The sequence below is a fragment of the Lissotriton vulgaris genome, unplaced genomic scaffold, assembly GCF_964263255.1.
Source record: "Lissotriton vulgaris unplaced genomic scaffold, aLisVul1.2 SCAFFOLD_394, whole genome shotgun sequence".
NCBI classification, from domain to species: Eukaryota; Metazoa; Chordata; class Amphibia; order Caudata; family Salamandridae; genus Lissotriton; species Lissotriton vulgaris.
In genome coordinates, this window is record NW_028255035.1 from 187,131 (window position 1) to 191,667 (window position 4,537).

Sequence of the window (4,537 nt, forward strand, 5' to 3'; positions counted from 1 at the left end):
ATCAAATAAATGGGTGCATGTGTGGCGACAATATTAATCTATTTGGAAAGTTTTTTGGTTTCGTTTTGAAATGTATGATTCTATATGTATAGTTGTGTGGGCAGATGGATATATTTGTACACAAAAATGCTGTTTGAAGAAGTGAAATTGTGTTATAATGAAGAAATAGCACCATAGCACAATTTATTCCCATTAAATGGATTGCAAATCTGCTCAATTGTTGAATATTGTGAAAAAGTGGACACGTATTTCAGGTATTCGCACGGTATGATAAGTTTTGCCTTTATGTTAACATGCATTGTCACCACAGGTCACATATTGCATTATTTGTCTAGATTGTCTAGCGCAAGTCTGGGCAAATGCCCCTGAAAACTACATGTGAATGCTCCTATTTTAATGTGCGTTCCCAAATCCAAAGTTCAACTTTCTGGGACGGAAGCAGGGGTCTCAGACCTGTGTGGAGGAACAGTGTTGTTTTCATACAATCCTAAACAGAAGAAAGCTTGAAAAGGCATTGCAGGGAATGCTATTACTATCATTATCATTTAACTAGTCCTGGGTGGTGAACTTCGCTCCGTTCGCGGATTTTGCAAAGTTTTCGTCAGTCTGCAGGGCATGCGGAGTACTGAAAAACTCACAGAGCTGAGTTTTTTTCCTTGCTCGCACTCACCAATGTTAAGTTGGCGAGTGCGAGTGAGCAAAATCCAACGCTAGACCACCTCTCAGTGAGACTTCTCAACACCGGTGGCCGCAGATGGTCACGAAAGTTCATGTTGAGAAACCATCCGTTCACGTTGAGGAAGCTGCTCGAGAGGCAGCAAGAAGCTGCATCCTCTTGCGCTGCACATGGTTCTGTTCAAGCTCATTTTTCGCATGAGACAAACACCCAGTGGCAAAAATCAGTGCCAATGGCGCAACCTACTGCGCTACGCCGCTTGCAGAACTCCGCAAAGTGCAGCAGAGGTTTTTGGTCACATGCAGGAATCAGCAAACTCTGCCCAGGCCTACATTTAACGCTGTTGGTGAAAATAGGCCCATACCAGATGATGTTGTTTTTGGTAATGATTACATGTAAGTTAGGACTGACACTCTCAGGGCACTGTGGTGTTTTTAATTTAAAGTCTTGCAGGGTGGACATGTCCGTACAGGACCTTGATACACTTTAAGACTTGCCTCAGAGGACAGTGCATAGTCCTAACAATGGTTCAAGAAGCAAAAATACAATGTTTACACACAAATCCAAATCACAGACAGGACAAATAGGCAACAATATAGAAAGAGTAAGGAAAGAGAATACCCATATGCAAAAGATAATTTCTGAAAAATTACGACAAATGTATGACATATTATAAAACATTTAAGACAATAGCGCTGAATACAGTGTGCTGGTATGCAAACAATAAATATTACAAACTAGACAGGTGGCAAACAAAAAAATACACGTTACAAAAAGGGAACAACATAAACAAAATTAATGTGTCCTTCATTAGTTTTATGGCCACATAAGCGTCAACGGCGTTTCAACCACCTTAGAATTACACGGTCATCATCAGGACTGAAGATTTCATTGAGCGTCAAAAAAATTCTGTTTAAAAGAACAATCCAACCTTATTTACTTGCGTTGGTTTGAGTAGAATTCCAAAATATCATTAAAATGGGCGAGCATGAATGCAAACCGTCCCAGAGAATATTAACTTTAAAATTGGCTGCATCTGTCCTTATGATTTGGAAGATTATGCCCGGAGCCTGGTGAGCAAATCACCAATGTACTTCCACACCGCAATGGGTGAAAGCGCCCGTACTGCAACAGCAAAATCAGGAAGCTATGAGGACAGTGCAGCATTTATCAAATTCCTTTAGGGAAGCCAAAAAGGAGTTCTCCCAACTGGTCTGCTGTAGAAATGGAACAATGACTACCATCTATACCTATAAGGGAATGTAGACTTCCTACTGTACCCCATAGGGATAGTACGGTTGCAAACTTCTTCTGCCAGAATGGCTAGGGCACTGGGCATGGGCATCTTTTGGGTGGTGGGAGCCAACTGATGCCAAGTCTAGTCCTACCAATCAGAAAGCTACAAAGCAAAGGAGCACAATACGCATCACTGAAACTATGAGATTCAATGAGCTGGAGAGTAAAATGTCTCTCTAGCCAACCATTTTGTCAATATGGTTTTAACCTTTATGAATTACAACTGCCTTAGGGTGGACGTTTGACAAAATATCTGTGCATACAAGGGTACATTTCATATTTTTAATTCTCAGCCATGACAATAATTAACACTTGCTGGAAATGGGGGTCTCTAGTTGGCAGAGGTATGCACATTTGTCCACGTAGGGACCCTTGCCTCTAGTCACGGTAAGGGGGATACACACTTTAGATAACCCCTGCAAACCCCCTTGGTAGCCGTGCGCAAGCAGACAGGCTTATCACAATAAAGTATTTATACTCAAGACACAGAGTAATACAGTGAAAACACCACAAATGGACACAACAGCAGTTTAGAAAAATAAAGTATCTTCATCTAATCTAAACAAGAGCAAAACAGCAAAAATCCAGCATACATATATCAAAATAGCACTTAAAAACAGTTATTCGCAGAAATAGCACTTGTGGAAACAGATAGCTCCACCTGGGGCTATTACAACTTTGTGACAAGCATAAATCCAAAGTACGGTGCTGACTGCAAGTTGTGCAGCGTTAGGCACAGAGTCGCATGGGCCCCCAAACATCAGTTCCTTGGAAAATGAAGTCTATGGACGATGTACGGTATAGCGGAGGTGAGGCATCGGTGTCGAGGTCAAATTCGGTACCCTGGTTGCCACGGGAGAGGTGAGGCATTTTGTCCATGAGGAGGTGACGTGTTTAATCAAGGAAAGAGAAAGACGGTGGCGTTGGCGGCGAGGTGTCCATTCGGATGAGGCAATGCGAAGTGGAAGAGTTTGTGAAGTCACGCTCGTCAGTCATCAGCTCCTCCATAATGGTATGATGGCTCTGGGGATTACGGCGTTGGTGCTGGTGTCAGGAAGGCCAATAACTGTAGGTGTCGGCAGGAGTTAATGGGCATTGGAGGGAGCTGCAGTGCAGGTGGAGCAGTGCATCGTGCACTGCACAAGCGGGTCCCATGGCCTCAGTGCAGTTTGAGGCAGCACTGGAGGCGTCGCTGACAGCGTTGGAGTTGTTTTTTTTCTTTTGGTTTCTTCCAGCTCCCAACAGCAGGAACAACCTCCAGAGGCCCAGAACTGGAACATGCACCTACTGGCAGGTCAGAACTCCCCGCAGTGGAGTTCAGGGGAGCTGGTGGTGAAGTCTTTGTGTCCCTAATACTTCAGAACAGGAGGCCAGCACACACAAGCAGATAGAGATTCTTCTTCAAGCAGGCTCTCACCAAATCTCCAGTCTTTGTCCTCTTCCTTGGCAGAAGGAGCAACTGCAGGCCAACCCAGCAAATCACAGAGCAAAGGGGCAGTACTCCTCCTTACAGCTCTCTAGGTCTTCTTGACAAAAGGTTCCTCTTGAGTTCACAAGTGATCTAATTCGCTGGGGTTTAAGGTCCACTAATTATACCCCATGTTGTCTTTGTTCCCTTTGTGGCAAGGGTCTCTGAGCCCAGTCCAAACCAGTTCTGCGCTCTCTAGTTCAGCAACACTACAGGAGGTGGAGACAGCATTGTGCAGAGGAGACACTGCCTATTCAGGTATATGTGAAACTCCTCCCACCACTCCAAATGCAGTCAAGGTCTATTCAGGTCAGCTCTGAGTCACCCAGGAAAGGCAGGACACATCTCAACCTCTCTTTGGTTGCTGTCTGCAGTATAGCACATTCCCAGCCCCTGTCAATCCAAAACCAGAAAGGCAATATACAAACCGTCAGAGGCACACAGAATGGTTAAATAAGAAAATGCCTACTTTCTAAAAAGTAATATTTTCAAATACATAATTTAAAAACCATCTCTCTAAAAAGATGCAATATTAAATTCTGAGTTCAAAGAGCCAATCTCCATTTCCCTACCTTGTCCCAATGGAAAGTTATACTTGTCAGATGTTACAAAGTAACTTCTATGTTAGCCTATGGGACAGATAGCCTTTCAATAGTGAAACATGAAATACACAGTATTTCACTATCAGGGAATGTCACACAAACACAAGTACATGTCCTACCTTTCACACACTCTGCACCCTGCCCCTGGGTGTACCTTGGGCCCACCTGAGGGGTGTCTTATGTGTAAGAAAAGGGAAGGTTAGAGCCGGGCAAATGGGTGCGCTTGCCAGGGCAACATGGCTGTTTAAAACAGCACACAGACACTGCTGTGGCAGTCTGAGATACCTTTTCAGGACTACTCATGTGGGTGACACAATCAGTGCTGCAAGCCCACTAGTAGCATTTGATTTACAGGCCCTGGCACACCCAGTGCACTTTAATAGGGACTTACTAGTAAATCAATCATGCCAATCATGGAAAACCAATCATAATAACAATTTATACAGGGAGCACTTACACTTTTGCACTGGTCTGCAGTGGCAAAGTGCCCAACGC